General features: G+C 38.5%; 1 protein-coding gene across 4 annotated transcripts in view; it reads right to left on the bottom strand.

Annotated features, from left to right (window-relative positions):
- The window catches only part of LOC134211353 (G-protein coupled receptor Mth2-like), a 146355-nt gene that overhangs the window by 105920 nt on the left and 16254 nt on the right, over positions 1-24181 (bottom strand). The window contains exon 1 of one of the 4 annotated variants that reach the window (XR_009979005.1): positions 19232-19980. The exons of 1 other annotated variant lie outside the window; for it this stretch is intronic. The gene's annotated coding sequence lies outside the window, so the exon portion shown is untranslated. Of the gene's footprint in view, positions 1-19231; positions 19981-24181 lie in introns of those variants that run through there. 2 more of the 4 variants (XM_062688136.1, XM_062688137.1) reach the window with 2 other exon arrangements.

Genomic DNA, 24181 nt, shown 5'->3' with positions numbered 1-24181 from the left:
GGAACCAACAGATGTTTGCTTGGGACTAGCACACATCTTCAATGTACAAGTACTGGCGATCTTATTTGTTAGGTCATACTGGCGCCTGCCACGTCAGAATGCAAGTCATTGTAGGGAAGGGGGAGGAAATGATGATGCAATCACTCGCCCACTGCAAACCGAATATACCCCTGCACTTGCCACGAGTTCATGCGGAATTTGTTGGAATCTTTGGGTTGGGTTCGAGAGGCAGATGTCCGTCTTGGTTAACGAGCTGCCAATGTGATAAATAGGAGAAAGCAACTGATGGAATTTTTAATTGGATGTAGGAAACGAGCTCTATAATTCATTTCCAATTCTAGCAGATTACTGTTAGAATACTCAAGTTGAAGGTATAGGAATAGTAATGTAAATGGTCTGGAAATCCATTTCCAGTTCTAGCAATTGCTAGAACATGAGAAATATAGAGAAAGATACAAAGTAGGAGAATGGAACGGACCTGGGATTGAACCCATGACCTCCTGCGTATGAGGCAGAAGCAGTAGCCATATGACTACCAAGCCCGCTATAATCTGTTTTTCGTTTCCATTTTCTCCAGAAATTCAATGAAGTTGGAGCGAACAATTACAAACTCCGATCAATATTGGTATTTCTTAATAATCCGTAAATTCCGAAAACAATCCGATAACCAACGGAGGACCAGTTCCATTTGAAACCATGAGATTGCTCGACTGCTCACGAAACTCAGAAAAATTGAAGCGTTGGGTGAATGGTTTCTCCGCTCTTTCCAAACATCTTTAAAACCAAACCATCAAACAAAAACCAAATAAACATTTTTTCTATATCTTTATTACCGAGACTTACAGCCCAAGGCTGATAGAAAAGCCCAAGGTCTCATAAAAAATCAATTTACCTAAATCTAGTTTTGATGTATTATAGAATATTGTTTAACTACAAAATATCTACAAAGAAAGTGTTCTTATTCATGTCCAACTACCATCAAAGAATTTGGTGCAATCAATAATTCACCATAATTTCCATAGTGTTAAAGGAATCCGCCAAAAGATCCTGTAAAAAGAACTGTCTCTCAACCAAAACTTGTTAGATTTTCGGAGGAGCATCATATAGCAGAACTAGGTTTATTGTAGCCTTGACGAAGCCTATTTTTCATTGAATAAAACCAACATAAGGACAACTGCAATAAAATAGTGGGTCATTTTTTGACATAATTTGATACTGTGAAAGAAAATGGGGTAATTGACGTTTTTTCACATACCGCCATAGGGGGGTGACAATGGGTCTAGGGGGTGAGAATGGGTCAGCGCCCTCACCGACACAGTATGGAGGTCGGATAACAAAACTGTTCAAAAAGGTCTCTTATAATTTAGTTTAGAGGGCAACTCAGATATATTAAAACTTTTCTACAAGCATTTATGTAGTTGAAACAGTGATCCATTTTTACCCCAATTTGCCCCTTGTCACCCCTGACGACGGTAGATAAAGTAGGTCGAGGAAACGTTCTGATAAACTTAGACTAATGGAAGACACTTTTCGATAGGATGGACAAATGAAACGGCAGAACTACTTCCGAGGAAGAGATCGCATTTATCATTGACCTATTCCAAGCAAATGGCCACTTCCAAAAAAGGACTCTTGATGCTTGATGCCGGACAAACACCTTCTTTTGTACACGCCTGAGCCTACCAAATAAACGAACTTGAAAAAAAAACACCTTCTTTTGAAGAAAGGATCAAATCCACCATTGTCTCAATCCGGGTAAACGACAATCTTCAAAGAAAGAATCACATCCACCTTGCCTTATGCAAGGCCTAGAACAACTATTTTAGAACAACACCATTGGCTTATTATAAGCTAACGCCGACCCGACATCCAATGAACGAATCACATTCAAACTCTTACTTTTAAAGACGGCACATCATCAATGTCTTAATTGTCATTACCTTAATCCAAAAATGCCAAAATAAAACTTTCAAAGAATTGCTATTTTCTTAGTCCGGGCAACTGCCCAGTTGTCAAGATCACATCCATCATTGCACAATGGGAAAAAATAGTCCATAACATGAATAAATTCAATATCTCGGTTCGGTATGGGCGGATTGCGCTGAAATTTTGGCACAAATCGTAGAGCTTTCTGGGAAATCGTGCAAAGGTGGTTAAGTTCACTGCACGAAGCTGCAAGACCTCGTTTTACCCCAATGCCTCATATTTGTTATGTTATTCATCAAGTTCAGAGTAAGAAATAATCAACAACACATAACACATTTGACCTCAAATGTTGCCAAAAATCGTGTTACGTGAGCTTTGTTTGCTTCACGTTGTTGGGAACTGAGATCTTACTGATTTTACCCCCACGTTCTCATATTCCATAAATTGCTTACTAATAACCCCACATTACTAGTGTGATCTTGAATTTTCCAAGGAATCGAGTGGAGTTATTTTTGCCCACTGCACGACTTAAGAAGCTAAAATATTGCACATTTTACCCCACGTTCTTATATTTTCTAACTATTACCCAAAAAAACAAGGTCTTCCCGAAAGCCTAATTAATAAGGGACATTAGGGCAAAACAAGATCTTGCAGTGAACTTAAAAACCTTTGCACGATTCCCCATAAAGTTCTACTATTGCAGCGCATTCCGCCCATACTAAACCGAGTTATTGAATTTATTCGCCTTAAGGACAATTTTTACCCATTGTGCATTGCCCTAATTTCAACAAAGGCCTATTTTAAAAGGAATCACTTCCACCATTGCCTTAATCCGGACAAAAGCCTACTTTTTAAGAAGGGATCACATCTACCATTGTCTTATTCCGAGCAAGTACCTACTTTTAACAACGAATCACATCCACCATTGTCTTGATCAATAAACATTGCTTTTCACTTGGCAAACCATGAACCCAAAGGAGAGATTACAATTGTTATTGCTTTGTAAATTGATTATGTCTTTTTAATCTTATTATCGTCCAATACGGTTTTTTTTTTTGCAGCATCAGTTTTATAGAACACAAAAAAAAAATGCCAAATGTTCATTATGCTAAATAGCCGTTATGACAAATAGCCTTTATGCTAAATGACCTTTATGCCAAATGGTGTTATGTCATTCCGAGGGGTTTGAAATAACGACTAGACTATTCCTTTCTTCACATGAAGGGGCTCCGTCTGGCAGTTATGCCATTTGAACGAAATATACTTTGCGTTTCAAGGTCAAGCATAATTACAACTATTTGAAAAAAGCTCCTAAAAACAGTATTTTTGCAATTATAATACAACATCCAACATTACGCATTTTTGCCTCAGGTACCCCACGATACCAGCAAATCTACCCCCAGGCGTATATGTATCACAGGTTGAGAACCGCTGGCTAAAACCATCTATTATTTGTAAAACAAATTCTTAAGAAAAAACGTCCTGTTAAAACATCCGCAGCGCATCGATAGAGCAAGAAATGGTTATATATTTAGACACCATGCTAAATGTCGATCAATTTTTTCCCATAGGGCTTATTAACCAAAATGCGATTCATCTTAATGCTGTTGTATGCAGAATTGTAGTTTTACCCACTACCCAAAGAAGGGGGAATACCGCAATGATAACTCGTTTTTGAAGACATCTTAAGCTTTTTTTCGAAGATCGTTTACCCTCATTGAATCCGTTTGCCTTTGTTAACATTATAATGTATATTTAAAATACAGCTCATCGAGCGTAATTTGCATATCACAGCACGACAATAGACTCTTGATACGGCTGCTTCACTAATCTAATTGGATGGTTTTGTGTTTGTCGATTAATCATACGTGAAGGTTTTGTTCATGGCTATCTGGTGCCACGAATAATTCCATTTCCACTGATTCAGAGATTAAGCATAAGTATAACCCAAATATTTAAAGCCGATAAAAATGCATAACCTGGAAAACTGATACGAAACACATGGAAATCCTGGTTCTGTTCCTGGAAATGTATGTATTTGTTATTCCAAATACATAAATAGCTGAAATGGTGTAATGCCTATAATATTGATAAATTCTCGGTAAAATAATGAGCGCTAACCATTTCTAGACCAACATTTGAAAAGGGCTTAACAGCCAAAATTTATTCCATCTGATTTTTCGTCTACATAGCTATATATGTAGACAAAGAATCAGAAGGAATAAAATTTGGCTGTTACGCCCATTTCAAATGTTGGTCTGGATTTGTGTTATCAATATATATTTAGATGAATTACAATTGTTTTATCGCAAAGTTATACCCCAGACAATCATACGTACGAAAATCAGTAACGCCCTATGTTGTTTGTTTACACAGTGTTTGGCCAATCGCGAACTAGACGGTGGTAGTGAGCAACGGTCAAACGCGAACAAAACTATTGAAGCATCGTCGGTAGTTGTTTGTACTTTTAATGAATGTTCAAATACACCGTTCAATAAATGATCGATGAAAAAAATCTCTGAGTGTGATGTCTGGTTGTCTGTTGTTATACCCTTCTCGTATTGGAGACACATTGTGGTGTATGCCATTCGATTCTTCGATTATCAATCGCTCAATTACTTCCACATGGTCCACACGGTAGCAGAATTATTTGCTAATTGATACAAAGTGCTATGCCACTTTGGTGACTATCGCAATCGTGATGCAAAGCCGGACAAATAATAATGCAGGGAACGTGCTAATATTGGTCGGAGTTAGTAGGGTGAAAATTCATTGCAATATTTGAAAATTCTTGTGTTGAATCAGTGGAAATTCTATTTTAGGTCTACCAAAAGCACCTGACATCAATCAATAAGCGGGTGAGAAGCTAACTTTCGTGTGCTTCTAGGAAAATGTCCAAGCTTATTGTTCTTGTAAATGCAAACAGACATAAATACAGACCTATTATACAGAAAGCCAGACGGTTCATTTTCCTTTACGGCAAAAAAATTGTCGAATCAACCTTTGAATCCAGACAATTTTCATTTTAACCAAACATCAATTAGACGCCTTCGGGTTCTACCAGTTAAGTATCATTTAGCCCCATTATTATTGGGATCTGTTGAGTTTCGTCAACGGCCACCGTGTTTGCTCATGGGGTCTCACTTCCCTGTTTCTCAAATAAACATCATTACTGACTAATTACAATCGAACTCAGTAATTCCACTGTTCAAGCGAGAAGTATGCATATGATGCAAAGTTCACGTCTGGATCGGCGCGTTTCTAACAATGCACCGTAGTATTTAAGAAGTGCTAATATGTTAGCTGGTTCTTCAACCTTTTGGCATGAATCATATTCTCTGCTATCGGAATGGCATCAACCCACATACTGCACGCAAGGCAAGTACCAAGAAAAAAAAACAACCTGAATCCATTTATACAAATTAAAACAATCCCACTAATTTGTTTCACTTTGGCAGGCATCATCCACCGCAATTGGCAACTGTTTACGCCCGACTAATTCGCTGTGGATGACTCAACATTATCTATGAACCCAAGAGGCGTTGCTGCAAGACGGGCAGCCGCATTCCGGATTAAGTTACCTGAGCTAGATATTTTTATCAGCATTTGTTTACTTATGCAGATGGGTTTCGTTCAGTACCAATGAGGCATCTTCGGTTTAAAAATATCGCTTTATCCATTATTGAATGGGAAGGATGAGCTCCGAACTAATTCGGGTGCAATGTTTCAATGATTTCAACACTGGGTATTATTCATTCTTGTGCAAACTTGGTAGATTGGTACAGAAGGGGCGCCAGGTGATGTAAGTGAAAAAAATGAATTTATAGGGTAAGCTGTCCGGTTGTCATTCACATGAAATGTCATCACGATGTTTTATTGATGACACCGGAGATGCCGGCCTGTCATTGATGGGCACGTGAAAATCGGGAGCAATATAAAATATTGCTGTGTTCAATGTGCTAAAAATTTGACTGAATTGTTGCCAAAAGATAATTGAATTGAATATTCATGCAGTAAATTTATTGTATTGCATAATTATATAGGGGTAATGACGGCTTTGGCAGGTTTTGTTCTATTATTGGCAGGGGGGTTTTTTATGACTGATTATGCTCAAATTTGGCCCAAACATTCTTTGCATATCAAAGAATATTGTGGCCAAATTTCATAAAATTCGGTCGACAAAACCCCCTGCCAATAATAGAACAAAACCTGCCAAAGCCGTCTGTTCCCCTATATATCGATTGAATAAAAATATTCAAGTAAAAAAAATCACTAATAATGATAAGAAAATTATTTTGAGCTTTTTAGTGGAATGTCTTCACTTGTCATAAGACGAGTTTATACAATCCCATTGAATTCCACCACTTAATTGTATCTTGACAGATACGTATTTCGACCTCAACAGTAAGGCCGTCTTCAGTGTCTCGTACAAGTCGAGTCAAGTACGAGACACTGAAGACGGCCTTACTGTTGAGGTCGAAATACGTATCTGTCAAGATACAATTAAGTGGTGGAATTCAATGGGATTGTATAAACTCGTCTTATGACAAGTCACTAATAATGTTTTGACAGTTCCGCATTTTCCGGTTGTGGGCACTATTTTTTACTAATAGCGAGTGTTTTGCTAAGAATTGCATTGCAGATTGCATTCAACGCTGAATACTGTGCTATCATTCCCAATTGAAAATTAGCCGAATCATACTATGGGATTCAATTTTGGTCAAAATAATTTATTATCAACCACGAAGAAGGTGGTAATTTATTATCAACCACAACAAGGTGGTTGATAATAAATTACCACGTTTCCGCATTTCGCGGGACTATACAGTGTTTTCACCATTTGCAGGGCTGTTACAACAGTCGCGGATTTCGCGATTTTCGCGTTTTTCGCGAATTTCGCGGATTTGTCGCGGATTTACCCTTCCAGTCGCGAAAATCGCGGTTCCGTCAAATATTGTCGCGAAAATCGCGGATTTATAATTACGTTCTCGCGAAGATCGCGATTTCCTTCAATTTAATTTTAGGAATTTCATGTGGGCGTTTGCAAAATAGGCAACCCGTCGAGATCCAAACACATGGTATTTGAATAGTCTTTCAATAGTGGTATGGATGTTGGTTTAAGTGGACACATAGAATATCTGTTGAATTGTCAGATCGATCATATTGCATTTCTGGATTACCGAAATGCCGAGAGCTATTTATTTTATTGCTTAGAACTTTCGTGCTACTAATTGCGGAATTACAATTATGATTACTTGCGCTGCATAAAGGGTCGACGATAAAGTCGGATCAAACGCAGTAATATTCACACTTGCTACTGCCAGGACGGAACTAATAGCAGATCGAAGCTGTCTTTATTTAGGTGTTTTGAAATTTATAATTTTAAGTTCAACGCCAATGCGGAAAGGAATTAGAAGGATTTAGCAATTTTAATTAAGAGGAAGGCGGGACCAGAAGGACCGTCTTACGAGTCAACCAAGGGCTTCGCCAGTTATTTGAATTAAAATTTACCACATTAAAATGATAGTAAGGATAAAATTTGGTCGTGAGAAAAACACGAAAACACTATTAAAATAGACAAAATTGCGATGATAGGGTCCGACGGCTCCGGCTTCTCCCTGAGGACTGGAATTGTGGGGTGGGGCCGTTTTGTATAGCTATTTTTTCTAAGGGTGGTGCAAATATGGTTCATCTGCATCCTCGAGTGTCTCGCAGTAATCTTTTCTATGCACGCTGTTCTCCGGTGGTATGTTAACTTGCTGCTGAAGCTGAAGGATTGATGTCTAGGTTGGAAATGCCATATTTTAATCATTCTCGCCAATATTAGCTGACAAACAGAATATCCTTGTGGATTGTTCGACCTTTCTTTTGTGAGAAAGGATCAGATTGCCTTTCAATGGTTAAGGCGATATTCAGAAATCCGAATATCGTCGGTTGAACGAGAGGTTTTTTTAATTGCCCGACGATCAGTTGCGTCTAGTTTTGTACCATGCTCAATGACTATTGCAGGCATCTCATTCAAACCAGTCAGTATTCATCCTTTGTTTTATTATGCATTCCAATAGCTTTTTGGTAGGCTAGTTTTTGTTCCATTACCTCGCTGTTCTTATAACCATTGAGAGTCGTTACATCGTTCGTAATTAATCAGTTGCAGCAAACTGTCTGACTGAAATCGAGCCTTGAGACTCCAAACGAATCCTACGATGGATACGACATGCGACGTTGTAATGCTCACTATAGATGGCAAAACGCCATCGTGTACGCGACCTACCATGAAGCCTGCGGCCTCTTCTGGGATGTCTAGTGCATGTTATCTTCGCTTGACACTCTTCCGTAAAATAAACAACGTGTCGAGTCTGCCGTGTTGTATAAGCTTAGCAATACCCATCCATTATCCCATACATAGTGATAATGACATCATTTTTCAAATCGTGAATATTATCCAAGTTCTTAAAAATTCGCAGGCCTTAGAACCGTTCCTGTCCACCTCTGGTTTCATTCCGCCTGGGTGCTTTTAAATCAGATTCGTCAGGCTTTGCTCGGGCCTCTGCAGAGTTCTGTAGAGAATCGCTCGCTTTAAAAAAATTAGTCTTATATTATTTCCTAACTGGCGGATTTATGGAAGTACACAATGCAATGACTGATCAATAAATAGCTTGAAGGATTATTGATGCGTCCAAGGCATTGTAAAACGATAGTAGAAATTAGAAGAATACTATTATATAGCGTACTAAAAATTATAATTCAAATAAACCTTGATCTAACTGGTATTTACCTATGACAACAGCCTGCCATCGCTGCACAACTTAGGGTATCCAATCATGGTTTGAACCAAATGGCAGGAATCAGATGAGCCGTTAGAACAAAGTTTATTTATTTCATTATAGAGACATGTTACAGCTGCTATTTCTAGTTTATATGGAAGCTTTATTCATTATCTTTCTAAAACATGCTGGGTGCACATATTTATGCTTAGTTTCATTGAAAAAACTTAATAATTACATAACTTTGATTCGTACCATGGTTTGAACTACACTGTTCATGGTTTGAACTAAATTCGTACCATGGTTTAAACTACTGCAGCGCAGCCAGCAGCTCCTAAATATAATACTAATCACATGCATGAAACGCTGAGGAAATCTGTAAAAAAGCAAATTTGTTTTACTATTCATCTTCTCGCATTGGATTAGTAACTCGAAACGTTTGAAAATCGTCTAAATTATCGATATGAAAATTGCGATTTTTTCATATTGGAAATGTAAACAAAATGCTCCAGCTAGGCGCATGCAGCGCTCCTAGCGGACAGCAGCAGAACATGACTGCATTTACAAGTTCAAAACATGGTACGAATTTAGTTCAAACCATGATCAGTTTTTACCTTGTATAAATGTTACTATTTTAACTATTTGAAACTGTTTCTCAACTGAATGATGACGTCAATCGATTACAGATGAAAGTAGCGTTCTTTTGATGTATTGATCTCACTCCTGTGTCATAAAATGCGTCCTTTACGAGCTTTTTGAAATTATGCCACTGGTGGGGGGGACTTGGCGCAAATTCTGGACGTTTTTAAATATTTGTATTTTATTACTTAAACAATATGTACGAATGTTGAAATAAACTCTATCACTTCCAGTATACCTAAATGTTCCATTCATACTGTTTTAGATTCATTTCCTGACAATGAGATGGTGATTTCTACTGATTTCAAAATGGTTCAAACCATGATACGCTTTTCACTAGTTCAAACCATGATTGGATACCTACTTATGAAAAAATGCAATGATACAACATCGATTCAAATGGGGGGTTTTCCGGCAACATTTAAAATTGAATTACTTCCGGGCATATTTCAACGCTGCACATATATTTTCTGTGGCTCATGATATGGTTAAAGCGTTAACTATGCAATTTTAGATATTACATAAGTTAGTGAATGTTCTTTCTTTTTGTTTTCTATTGACGAATATGCCAATAGATTAAAAGCAAAAATATTGAAAAATTTTAATTATAAGTAAGAAACCATATTTTTGTTTGTCGTGGATTTGTTTTTACAGTCGCGGTTTTTCAATTTGCTAGTCGCGGATTTCGCGGATTGGAATTCGACTAGGTTGTAACAGTTGCTGTGTTCAATGTGCTAAAAATTTGACTGAATTGTTGCCAAAAGATAATTGAATTGAATATTCATGCAGTAAATTTATTGTATTTCATAATTATATATCGATTGAATAAAAATATTCAAGTAAAAAGTTTTTCGATCAAACTGGAAGTTAAAAGAAATACACGCATTTTAAAGTGCCCCATTTCTTAATGATCTGGTCTTTATACAGAAGATTGCTCAATTGAGCATTGCATAGCCACCCACGATTTGAACAATCACATATGCTGTGCTATGCTATGGAAAAACATTATCGACACCCTGGGTATAGTATATCCATTGTAGTTGCCAAAATACAGACTCATGCAATGGCGGGCATAGAAAATTTTCAATTAATAACTTAGAAATGCTAAAATAATAATAAGATGAAAGGCAGGCCTAGTTCCAGATGGAACGTTGAGCCATAAAATAAGACCAAGAAGAAGAAGAAGAAGACCAGAACCGGACAACTTCCCCTACTTTGAGGAACGCCACGCGTGCCTCAAGGCATTGATTTGAATTATTTGAAATCAGTGTATATTGATTTATATTTATTTTATTTTTACTCTGGAGGAGAAAGCAAAATTCTTCCTTCTTTTGAAAGTGCCGCTACAGTTATTCAGTACATCTTATTTGCTGATAAGAATATCCGTTTTATACCATCATCTGTGTACCTCTAAGACTGATGAGGTTTTTCTGATAAATGAAATAAATTATGTATATGATTTGTGGAGTATGAATAAATTCATTCTTAGCCGTGTGGTAAGATATGCGGCGACAAACCAAGACGATGCTGAAGGTGGCTGGGTTCGATTCCCGGTCGAGTCCAGGAAGTAAGGAAGCTGCGGCGAAGGCGGCAATGTCCCAATGGGGGATGTAATGCCAATAATGAGAAGAATATATGATTTGAAAACTCAAGTTTACCTGTCACTTATGCAACGAGTAGAGCAAGCAACTGGGCTTCATGTCGTTTCTTGTATTCAGTTCAGGTGTTTTCATGAAACACAGGTGGAGCGCTTATTCGTAACTGGATTAAATTGCTTCCAACCTCGTATCTCTACAACCATCAATATTTTTTTCCTAATTGCACGGTGATCAGTCTGATAAAGTATGTATTGTCCGAAAAGCCAAGAAGTAGGTATATAGGACCCTGTACAAATTGATTGCCATTCTGCTACCATCGGCGGAGATCCTTATCTATGGCAGCAGTTCTTCATTTTACTATATAGCATAATTTTTCATTCACTTTCATTGTTTGTACTACACCGTAGTTAGTAAGTATATGCTTGAAATTACAGCTATACTGATCCCAAACTGTCCGACAGTCAATTTTAAACTAATATGATTGACAATTCAAATCGTGGCTAAATCATGGGAATATTTGATCTGAGTTTGTGCTGAAAAGAACTGAAGCATAACATTAAATAATCAGTTTCAATCAAAATCTCCAGATAGTATAAAAAGTGTTTCAAACTTTCGAGGACTTTCATTTTGGTGTGCCGGAAAACACCGGAGATTCAGTGAAATGCGTTCCTGCCTCTCACCTCAGTGGCCTGGGTATTCACTCCCGGTTGGTCCCGTTGGCATTTCCTAAGACGAAAGGTAGGGTCTACGTGTAGGAACAGTGTTCCTCGCGTCGGTGATCACTCACTCGTGAGGAAAAAAACCGACAGAAATTGAACGCAAATAAAAAAAATGTGTTTCTGAAAAATAAATATTAATAAGGTATGATACAAAAAATAACCTTCTGCATCACAAAGCCATCACAAATGGAAATGCAGTGTTTCGAATGATTTTGTTTTGGATGAATTGCTATTCCGAGGAATTAAACGAAAACTTTTTAATTTTGAACTAATTGAACCCACCCGACATTGCTCAGGTTTGAATTTTTTTTCGCTAGACCACACTAGACCGTTGCATTTACATGATTTTCCGACATTCCCAGTAAAATTTTTCAATTTCCAATATGTTATATAAACACTTCGGATTCCAAGACGAATCAATTAATGAGGCAACCGTACAAATCGATCAACCCGTTTAAAAGTTATAATGCCACCAAGGAAATGCAAACTGATTTTTATGTATAGAGATTCGTTTCGTCCTGTGGGAAACATTTTTTTTCGCCAGACATATATAATTTGTTAATCTCCAAATATGAAAAAAAAAAATTATGGAAAATAAATTCTAAGAAAAATAGAATCACATTTCTATTAAGAGTTACTTACTTATGGATCCTGTACACCTCCGGTGGTGCAAAGGGCCGACTTGAAAGATCTCATATATTCCATTAAGAGTGCCAAGCCGTAAAGATTGCTTTATGCCGCGCACGTCAATGGTCTAGGTACTTCGTTTTTTAGCCCTCTTGCCATATTTGTACCAAATTCACACAACAAGTCATTCAGCTCCAGGCTTGCTTATGAAGTACTCAGATAATAATCCTCAGAGATGGATCTGCCCTACTTCGACAAGGAGTGTCCCGGTGTGGTAGAATTTCCTTTGAAACCCGCTTCCGTGGAAAACGTAATCCACACCACTCCCAACAACTCTTAGGCAGGTGACAGGACGAGTGTAGAAGTCTTACAGTGGAGCAATGCGTCCGGTTCAATGGCGTCACAACGACCCGAAACAGTCTGTGTCATGATCTACTCGGTTTGATACGAACATTATTTGAGCTTTTAGTTGAATGTATTTACTTGTCATAAGACGAGGTTGTACTAAGTCGAGTCAAGTACGGGACACTGAAGATGGCCTTCCTGTTGAGGTCGAAATACGTATCTGTCAAAGGTAAAATAAAGTAGTGGAATTAAATGGAATGAAGGATTAAATGAGCTGAAGGATTTCCTTGAGGAGAAGGAAATAGACGTGGCATTCATCACCGAAACGTACCTAAAACCGGAGGTGAGCGTCAACACCCTGGACACCCCATGGGAAGGTGTGGTCATCGCTCTTCGCTACAACATCAACTGTTGTCTACATCCAAGCTTCCACTTCTGTTGACACAATCGCGCTCATCGCGGCGTACTGCCCAACCCAAGTCAAAGTTGGCAACTGCGTTCCATCGAGGAGGCGATCTCGGTGGCCCGTGACCAACATGTACCGATGACTTGGCAGGTAAGCAACACCCTAACAATCGATATACTCACCAAAGATTTGATTCGATTGCGGAATGTCACTCACAGGCAGTTTCAGCGTACTGGACTGCCTGCGCTTAAGACACGCTGCAATTGAATCTGAAAAATTATCAAGGCCTCAAAAATAACGATTTCTCGAACAAGATTTCTTCCGGACTATGCAAAGCCGTTCTGAAAAATGGCCAAAATACTAAAATCCAAAATACAAATCCTCGGTTCATTCCATCTTTAATCCAAGTAGGCTCTAAGGATCGCTTTATAACTCCTGAAGATAAGGTCACTGAAATAGGTCGTCACTTCGTCAGCTCACACAGTCTTGGGCAGAACATCATCAGTCCACACGAAGCAGCTGTTAACGAGTATGCACACAACATTCATCTGACTCCCAACGACTTCTCGGAGGAGTTGGAGATCTCAGCTGGCGAATTGACGGCCTATATCAAATCATCGAAGAACATGAAGGCCCCAGGTTTCGATAACATTCTGAATCTCGAGCTCAAACACATGAGTGCTCCGTTCTTTGAGCACCTTTCGCTGATCTTTAATCAGTGTATCCAGCTTAGCTAATTTCCATCGTCCTGGAAGTCAGCAAAAGTCATCCTCATCCGGAAGCCTGGGAAAGATCCTTCCTTCCCCAAAAGTTATCGTCCCATCAGCCTTCTCTCAGGATTATCCAAGCTATTCGAAAAAGCTGTTCATCACCGGTAACTCGAGTCTGACGAAAATCTCAACATCTTGCTTGAGGAACAGTTTGAGTTACCAACCTTCTCAGACGGAACAAGTTTGTCTCAAAAACATCCGCCATGGTCTTACTCCAACGAGGTCTGGATGATCTGACCAGCCAGCTGGAAGATCCTACCAGCTGGAAGATCTGAATCAACGCGGCGAAGACCCAGATCATCATTTCCCCCACTCTAAATCCCCTAAACATGTTCTACCTGGGGACTGTCATCCTCAATGGCACGACTGTGGAATGGGCCAATGAGGCCGACTACCTTGGCTTGACCCTCGACAGCAAGCTTATTTTCAGGCAAAAGGTTGACAAGACGGCGACAAAGTGTAACGTTTTGTTAAAACTACTGTACCTTTTGATCAACCGTCGGTCGTCATTGTCCCTGAAAAATAAGCTTGCTGTCTACAAGCAAACCATCCTTCCTGTGATCGAATACGGCATGCCGGTCTGGGAGAGTTGCGCTAAAACCCACCACCTCAAACTTCAACGGGTCCAAAACAAATTCCTGAGGATGATCCCCAACACCCCTCCCAGGACAAGAACATCCGAGATCCACCGTATGGCCGGGAGAAAAACCTTACATGAACGCTTTGGTGAGTATGAAGAAAAGTTTGGGGTCTGTAGCACGCATTCGGATCAGGCTCCAAATAGGGCGCTAGTTCCAATCTAAGTTTTCAAATTTTCAATGTAAATATTAGTGTACATAGTAGTTGGGTTATCAAATTAGAAATCTTTTGTTACGAAATGTTTTGAAGTGAAAACACTGAAGAGACTACAGAAATATGTTTGGCGGGATATACAACGGTGTCTCTAATTTCACTTGAAATATCATCATAGAGGATTTTCTCCATGAATTCAAACAATGTTTCATGGATTCTTCTGTAAATACAAAAATATATTCTTTTAGAAGTTTCTTCTTTAGAGATTTCTATCAAAGCTCAACAAAAAAAAATGTTCTCTGCAATTTGCAATGTAAATAACTTTAGATTTTGTTATAAAAAGTGTCAGAATTCTAGATTAGTCTAGATCAGCGGTTCTCAACCTGGGGTACATGTACCCCCGGGGGTACCTTTGCTGACCCCAGGGGGTACCTTGGACGAAAATGCGTAATGGCGAACATATTACAATTCCAAAAAAAAACTATTGGTAAAGTTTTAATAATTGTATAAATTTATATTCCAAGACTTTGTATTGTACATAATATGCATAGCAATAAGTAAATCAAAACATATAGAATCATGTCCACCACAGCCAACACAGTGTATGAAGGGCTGCGGGACAAAAGATAAAAAAATCTTCGAAAACAATCCACTTAATCGAAATAAAATTATGAAATATGTTAAGAATATACTTCTGAACTAAAATAATAAATTTGAAGGTTTAGAAGCCTTGAAGCATAAAGGCTCTTTTCTTTCCACAAAAAAAACTCTTGGATGCCTTCTTCTATGCCGAAAGCCTTCTTCCAAGCAAAATAATTGAAATATTTTAAAAAAAAACTGTTGGAAGCCTTCTTCGACGTGGTTCAACAACCTCCTTCCAAGACCGCTTCAAGAGACCTCCTTACGAGGGGCTCAGAATTCTTCTTTCAGCCAGCCCCCTTTCATGAGGCTCGAAATCCTCCCACAAGTGATTCGGAAACCTATTTTGAAAAAAGTCAGAAACCCAGATTCAGGAGGCTCGGAAGCCCCCTTTTCAAGAAGCTCAGAAGCTCAAGAGGATCGAAAATCCCTTTCATGCGGCACGGAAGCATCTTTTAAGAGAGCTCGGAAACCTCCTTTCGGGGGACTCGGAATTCTTCTTTCAGTCAGCCCTCTTTGAAATGGTTCAGAAGCCTCTTTTCGAAAGCCCCTTTTCAAAACAGATAGGAAACCCTCATTCAAGAAGCACAGATGCCCCTTTTTTTAGAGGTTTAGAGGCCCCCAAAAGGGTTTGAGATCTTCGACCTGGAAGCCTCCTTTCAAGTGGCTCGGAAACTCAATCGAGGGGCTCTGAATTCTTCTTTCAAAAAACATGGAAGCCTACTTCCAAACGGCGCAGCACCATCATTTCAAGATGCTCAATGCCTCCTTTCAAGAGGCTCGAAAGACCCTTTTCATCAGGCTCGGAAATCACATTTCAAGTGGTTCGGAAGCCCCATTTTGAAAGGGTCGAAAGCCCCCTTTCAAGAGGCTCAGAAGCTCACTTTCAAGAGGCTCGGAAGCCCCCTTTCAAGTGGCTCGAAAACTTCATTTGGAGGGGCTCGGAATTTTTCCTTCGAGAAGCTTAGGAGCCTACTTTCAAAAGGCTCAGAAATGTCATTTCAAGATGCCCAAGGCCTCATTTCAAGAGGCTGGTAAGACCCTTTTTCATGAGGCTCGGAAGCCCCTTTTTTAAGAGGCTCAGAATTCTGCGTTCAAGGGGATCGGAATTCTTTTAGCCAACCATCACGAGTGGCTCGGAAGCCTCTTTTCAAAAGGGTCGGAAGCCCAGTTTCAAGAGGCTCAGAATTTTCCTTTCGAGTGACTGGGAATTCTTCTTTCAAGAAGTCTACTTTCAAACGGCTCAGCAACGTCATTTCAAGATCGTCAAAGCCTCCTTTCAAGAGGCTCGAAAGACCCCTTTCATGTAGCTTGGGAGTCTCCTTTTGAAAGCCTCGGAAACTCCTTCTAGATGGACCCCGAATTATTCTTTCAAGAGACTTGGAAGCCTACTTTCAACAGGTTCAGAAACGTCATTTCAAAATGCTCAAAAGGTTCGAAAGCACTCTTTCAAGATAATCTTATGAGTTTCGCTTATTAAAATAGAGGCTACCTCAATTGATACAAAAACACGAAGGGGTACCTCTGAAGAAAAAGGTTGAGAACCGCTGGTCTAGATTATGGCCCAACTGGGGAATCACGACAATAGTCGAACTTCATCTAGTAGTCGAACTAGAATTTTATGGTGACTCCCTTAAGCAAGGATGAGAGCATGAAGGACTGCCTGCTGGCTGGCTGGATGGCCTCGTATGCCCAATCTGTAAGAGAGGCGGCGAGGATAGGCTTAACCGTTAACTCTACCAAGACAAAGTACATGGTTGCAGGTAGAGATAGAGGAAGACCTAGTGATGTTGGTGCTGAGGTAGTGCTTGATGGGGATGTGTTTGAAGTTGTTGAAGAATTTGTTTACCTTGGAACGCTTGTGACATGTGACAATGACGTTTACCGTGAAGTGAAGAGACGTATTGCTGCTGCGAACAGGGCCTTTTACGGAATATGTGACCAGCTTAGGTTCCGCAACATGCAGACGGAAACGAAATTTTCTCTAAAGAAAACTCTGATTCTACCAGTGGCCCTTTATGGACATGAAGTATGGACGTTAAAAAAGGCCGACCGGAGAGCTTTCGGGGTTTTCGAGCGAAAAGTGCTGCGTACAATACTCAGAGAGAGAATAAAGAAAATGGTGTGTGGCACAGACGCATGAATCTGTATCAAGTATACAAAGAAGTAAATATTGTGAATCGTATAAAATACGGCAGACTTCAGTGGGCTGGTTACTTAGTGCGACTGTCGGAAAAAAGAATGGCGAAAACAATATTCAACAGAGAATCAGATAGAGACCGGCGGTGCACGCGGTGGAATCGGACCTGGGGACCCCGAACGTTCGGGGAAACTGGAGGAACATCGCCCAAGACCGATGATTATGGAGCTTTACAATACGCCAGGCATAGGTGTATCCATGCTGTAGCCAACCAGGTATCCCTTAAACAGGACGTTCAACTTTTTTAGTAAATCGCTCAATACAAAGAAAATAGTTCAAGGGGCTATGATAGCCCTTTCTATACATCGCCAGATACGTCAATGACTGTATACTTGTATACTGTAAACTATGTGTTTCATGGGATAAAAGGTGTGGTGGAAATTCATGTTGCACTTTTCTTTTCTTCGTGCTAAAGATAGCCAAAAATCTCTGTCTAATGGCAGTTCCTTTTCCTGACGACTCAAGGATGAGAGCTATTGTATAGAATCGGTTACTCCCGAAAAGTGTAAAACAAATTTGCTTGCTAATTCCCTGCTCAACATCAGGGTGATCAGATTCGGAATCGTAAAAATGATCTGTATTTTTGATGTAGTTTTTTTCTGTACCAGCAGCCCGATTATGTTGTAAGTTATGGATCATTGAATATTTCATTCCAATGATCCATATCTTTCATCGGATCGGTTAAAGAAAGGGATCCGTTTTGCCAATTTATTCAACATGCATAATAACTGTGCAGAGATTGTTTTTGTTTTTTAGCTTTTGCGTATTTCTGTCATAAAGTACCTACCCCCTGAGACCAGTGAAAACAAAATATTCTTTATAGGGGAGATTGAAGATCCGTTGATCGAAATGTGAAACTGATAAAATCTCTTATAAAATCGCGATTTCAAAGTTTTCATTAGTCAAAATGTGTTCTGATCAGAAGCAAAATTATAGGTCAAAGGTAGTAAAGTAAAAACGCTCTCTGGATAATGAAAAATGTTTAGAAAATTATGAAATTGCCATTAAAGTAATCATGGTGAAAGTAATAAAAATATGATATTTTCAAAATATGCCAATAAATTAATACATATAATTTTGTAACATTAGAACAAAACTTCCAACAACTTTTTGGGACAGATGAAGGAGTGTTTTGTTGTATGTAGTATTTTTCTAGGAGTCCCTTAAAAGGAGAATTTATCTCCACTAGGTCTCGAGAAATTGTACTTTCAAATTAATTATTCGAGTTAGTAATATTTTTCACCTTTCTTATATGCAGAAAAAACTCATTGGGTTTTAAAACCAGCGGGTACCATGTTTTCTTACAATTCTGTATGAAAACTTAGTGATTTGGCTTATATCCAAAGCATACTATCTTTGTCAGCAACTTTGGTTTCTTATAGAACACTGCAGGTTGTTCATACAATGTATTTTATACGAATTTAACATTCTTGTTTTAAACTCTTACAATTTTGTGTATGCCAAGGTTTTGAAACGATTTCGTAATGTTTTCACAAAACGTTTAAAAAATGTTCTCATTCGTATATGATGTTACGATAATATGGTGTAACATCAACACTTTATGCTGCAACTTTCACTGAGAAAATGCCAAAAACGATAGATCTTGACTTTTAGTAATAGATAGGTATAAGTTTATGTGGTGTATGACGGAAGCCGAATATGCCAAGTGCCAAACAACATCAAAAGAATTTTCTATGAACACGGGATATTCTACATCTCCAGCTGCTCACGGTACGTCAATGTGATCACGCGCTTGATCGGTCGTCCCGGTCGTCCCACTACCCGATAGCCATCATAATTACCTACCTGCTTTGTTTTGTTCTGGAAATTCTCTTAGGCAAGAAGCAACACAAACAAACTTTTTCGCACGGAACGATTTGTTGAAATTAGACAAACAGGAAACCGGAAATTTACCCACGATGGAAAATCAACCAAGCCACTGGAGCACCTAATGTCTGTGATTTGTTGAGAACTGGCGGCCGCAAGTGATAGCGTCCCAGCAATTCGTTCGATAGGTAACGACAAACCCTTATTTTCCAGAACTGATTCAATTTGAGTACTTAGCACACTTCGAAACTAGTTGAACGCGCGTGACTCATACAGCCCTTCAAGAAATACCGGGGTACTTGGACACTTATTGGTTCTTAGCGACTATCGCACTATCGAGGCTTGATTTTCACATTGTCATCACCGGCAAAGCGAATTCGCAAACACAAAACGCACTATTTCTACTTTTCTCCAGTGATGTGTCGAAAGAGTCTCAACAGCAATATTTTCATTCATAACATTCGGAAAGAACAGCAATGGTTCGTTTCGTTTCACACCTTTCTGTTTGACGCAGAACATAAACTCTAGATTTCTGTTCCATTCATGTGCATCACTAAATCTAGAGTTGAGTCGTCCAGTTTTCCGCACAACTGAACAGTCAGTTTATTGAGGATTCCGAACCGGAACTGCGAATCCAACGATTTGGACAAAGCCACGAGGAGAGGTATCTATCTGATGCGAGCTATCGCGGCAAGCAACCAAAGACAACTGAACGACAATCTGTTGCTGTTGCCGCTGTTACCCAACTGTGCGAACGCACGATGGATGGGTCTCTCGGTTTGCGAAACTCAAACCTGATCAGGCTGGGCCGATACATCCGATAGCTTGTTTGTTTGTAGGGGATGGCAGGGCTGCCGGGAGTGTGGTCGTTGGCTATTGTCGGCGAGATAATTGATTCCAAGCAAATGACTTTTGGATCAGCTGGCTTGGGGCAGAAAATGGAAATGAATTAAGTGAATGAAGCACATCAGTTCTATACGGGAAATTAGGGCTTTATCTTGAACATTTATAGTACTGGATTTTTCGCGTTCATGCTCATGAGCGTCGTAAGAGTTTTAAAATATCGGTCAACTGAATTTTATACAAAAAAAAAATAAAAACAAAAGCAATGCTTAATGCATAGAAACAAACCTAAGCGATCTCAATCCCTTCTAAGCCTACTCAATCAACCTAAATAATCACTTCTACTTGGCTGCCGAAAAAGTACTGTTCTAGTGCACTGCAAATTTGTACGTAATTAGCCTTAATAATGGCATTCATAAATCATCACCGATGGAAAAGATCTTCAACTCATCTGAGTGAATTTGGCTAAAATTCATAAAACCATCATTTTAAAACTGTTGCAGGGTAAGAAGATTCTAAGAGTTCAATAGAGAATATCTATTGAACAATGTTTTCTGCTTAAATTAAATTCATGTCATTTCACAAACATTTCGAGTTAAGCCCTGATAACTAGTTAGTCGTGCTTACTATTGGATATAGTAGTACATTGTCTGTAGGATGGTCACTAGAGTGATTCAAATTTTGACCTTTTTGCCCCCCCGATGCTTAAACGATTTCATTTGCCATTTTAATAAGCCTCCTACATTTTTAGCGATTTTGGATGTAATTTGATTGTGCACACGTCATTTAAAGTTTGTATGGAAATGACTGTGAAAACTGACTCTTATGTGGAAGACCGTTCCGTGGGGTGGCCCATGAACTATTTAAGCATAATCAACACATTGCCTACACAGAATACTTCTCAAGCTGAAAGGCAGTTGTTGTTGCGAAGCGATTTTTCGTTTGGAAGCAAAGTTATGAAGAAAACAAAAATGCGCATTATTGATATTGATGTTATTCTTTTACGTGTTAAATTAAATTTCCCTCGATTCAGTATTTGCTTAATATCTTTTCTTGCAAGCATCAAATCGTTTCGCAACAAAGACGGCCTATTTCCTTGTAAAATTTCCTATGTTGCCGATGTACTTATATATGTTTTTAGAGCCGGAAGGAAAGCGTTGGGGGACGGTTTTCCATGAAAGTTACTGTTTTCATAGTGATTTTCAAACAAACTTCAAACCGCGCGTTCTCACTCAATTTACATCCAAATTAGCTAAAAATTTATGAGGATTAATAAAAAGGCAAATGCAATCGTTTAAGCATCGGGGGGCAAAAATTAAAAATTTGAATCATTCAAAATTTGAATCACTCTTATGGTCACGGATCCAACCAAGGACCCACCCACATTCGAACAGAAGAACACTTTCGACGAGATACACTGTTAAGACCACTTCCGTTGGACGAGATTCAGACGGAAGTTCATCGTCCGTCTACCACTGCTAGACGATATGCTGCCAATGTTAGGCGTTCGCTGTTGATGAAGGTCTTCGTGTCGCATATTGCAAGTTTTTGCAGGAGTACGAAAGACCGGGTCACATGGAAAAGGTTAATCCATGCGCATTGTGTAGTTCGCAGATCTCCCTCTTCCGTCCTGAGCGTTCTACTATGAAGCCACGAATCGTATTCGATGGATATGGTCGTAGCTTCACAAGTTTGTCGTTGAACGAGATTCTTTTTGTCAGACCAACGGTACATCCAGCTCTGTACGCTGTACGTGTCCAAAATGTCGCATTGTTTGACCCTCTTGATCTTCTAGGATTTGTAGTGGTAGTCCAAGTACTTTGGACAGAACACTAGTCGTGGGACGACCAACTGTCCGAAAAACACGCTTTCTGGTGGGCACTCTATTACTCGGAGCTCAACCAGTCACAAGCACTCTCAGTACCTCAAAGATTATATTTATTTATTTATTTATTTATTTATTTATTTTCTTGTATATCTTCATTTGACTATATCTGTCTCTATAAAGTACTCTGGTAGGGAAAAGCCCAAAAATTGGCATAAAAACACTGCATCTTTTTTTTAGCATACAGTATTACAAATAGAACACATTAAAATGACAAAAATTAGTCTAGTTAATAAATAAAACACATTCAAGGTACTCCAATCGCTTAAAACTAACACATAATTTACAATTATTATTCACGGATTTGGTTGCTTAATCGGCGTCCGAAATCAGCTGCATTGACATCAAAGTCGTAGCGGTCGAAGAATAGATTAAAAGTCGACATCACACAGTGTTCGATTTCGTCGAATTCACGATCAAAATTGAATAACTTTGAAACCGTTGGTTTTAGACGTTTGGTATCTTCTACAAAGTTTTTAGGCATGAAAAGACGCATCTTTTGATGTAATGAAATTGATGATTAATCCACCTACAAGTGAGATAAAAATTTTCTTTTCGCCAATAACATAAATAGAGAATTGATCGACATTGCGAGAAACTTCGTAGAACATTCCGAAGCTCTATCTATTAAAGGTATCGAAATATGAGCGTTATCCGAGGATGACCCCTTTAAAAACAGTTTTTTTAATTAAACTTTTCAGCCAGATTTTTCACATTTTCGTGATCTTCTACAAAGTTATTCGGGTCAACAAAATACGCATTTTGATTACTATAGAGAGTTTCTACCTTTTAAACTAAAAAAGTTATTTAAGTTTTTCTATTTATTTTAGGCTAACTTTTACCTTAAGTAACTCTTTTCGGCGCAAAATGGCGCAGTTGGTTCAGGGGGCATCTGAAAGTCCTGGCTCTCTGCAATAACTGACATGTGAAACCCCTTGTAGGCAAGAGTGGGTAAGGTATGTTACATTCAGAGGAAGTGTCCAATGTATTGGAGTTTGAAACACTCGATTTCACGATAAAAACTGAATTACTTATAAACCTTATAATTTGAAGGTTCCGTCTCTTCTAAGAAGTTCTTAGGGATGAAAAGACGCTTCTTTTGAAATACAATTTTTAATGGTTAATCCTCCTAGAAGTTAGTTAAAAATTTTCTTCTCGTCAAAAATGAAATACAATGTTTATGTTCTCAACAGCGTTTTCTGCTACAACTAAAATGTAATAACTGTTTAAGGCAAGAGTGAGTAGAATATGTTATACACAAAAGAAATATCAATTATTACCACTGACGTGAAAGCGAACTAAGCTCATCGCAATACATAGTTGATATCTTCAAATAGAATTGGGGGTTTTAAATTTAAAGAAAAAAAAAAATAAATTCTTTGATTTTTTAATAATTTTGAAAAGTCTCAATGCACCAAGTTCCAACAAAATATCTTCCGTTAATTTGGCACAAGTTTATATGTACACCCAACCAGCGGATGCCAGATTTTTATACAGTTCTGTATAAGAACCTTACAGAAACTGTATAATAATTGGGCATATACAATTTCGGAAGATTTTAATACAATTATTGTATTGAAATAATACAGATTTGTATTATTTTAATACATTATTTGTATAAAAAGCTTACAGAATTGTATATGCCCTGATTTAATACAATATTTGTCAGATTTGTTTTTAGGGTGTAGCAGATTCAGTTTATCACGAATTGTATTGGACACCCAATATATTTTTCACATATTTTTATTGGCAAAAATGTAGAAAATAAGATTCTTGCACTTACAACCCTCTGCTTTAAAAAATATCACATACTTATAGAATTTATAGGAAATATAGATTACGTGTGTTCCTCATGTTTGTTATGCGAACTCAAATAGCTATTATGAGAAAAGTGTTATTGTTGCTATTGCCTAACATAAATACAATAAGTATATTTTTGTCAGTGTTCAATGTGCTCCTGTCATAGTAGGCTGCAACGCTCATTTATATACGGAAATACTACACTGAAAACCAAAACTACCCAATAGTGGGTTGTTTGCACTCAAAACCGTGGTTTGGGCCAATAACCCAAATTTGAGTAAAATGACTTTTCTGGCACTAGGTAGTTTGCCTTTAATCCCATGTAAACAATTTACCCAAAGCTGAGTTTAATTTATCCAAAGCGGACCTTGATCAACCCAAAATAGAGAATATTGAATTTA

This window comes from Armigeres subalbatus, chromosome 2 (assembly GCF_024139115.2).
Source record: "Armigeres subalbatus isolate Guangzhou_Male chromosome 2, GZ_Asu_2, whole genome shotgun sequence".
Lineage (NCBI taxonomy): Eukaryota > Metazoa > Arthropoda > Insecta > Diptera > Culicidae > Armigeres > Armigeres subalbatus.
This window is presented reverse-complemented; position numbering and strand designations above follow the sequence as displayed.